The sequence below is a fragment of the Pseudomyrmex gracilis genome, unplaced genomic scaffold (genome assembly GCF_002006095.1).
Source record: "Pseudomyrmex gracilis isolate BER0280 unplaced genomic scaffold, ASM200609v1 scaffold_328, whole genome shotgun sequence".
In the NCBI taxonomy this organism is placed as follows: domain Eukaryota; kingdom Metazoa; phylum Arthropoda; class Insecta; order Hymenoptera; family Formicidae; genus Pseudomyrmex; species Pseudomyrmex gracilis.
The window spans coordinates 126,987-127,228 of record NW_018020912.1 but is presented as its reverse complement, the minus strand read 5'-3'; positions in this window follow the sequence as shown (position 1 = coordinate 127,228).

Genomic DNA, 242 nt, shown 5'->3' with positions numbered 1-242 from the left:
GCGGAGCGGATGCCGGTTTACCCGGCGGAGAATGCAAGATTCCCCCTGAAGCGGAGCGGATGCCGGTTTACCCGGCAGAGAATACAAGATTCTCCCTGGAGCGGAACGGATGCCGGTTTACCCGGCAGAGAATCTAAGATTCCCTCGGAGCGGAGCGGATCTCTGAGTTGCTGTCGGTTTGCCCGACCGAGAAGAAACTTTCCTGAGTGCTACTCGTAGGGCGTGTTCCGTTTGACCACAGT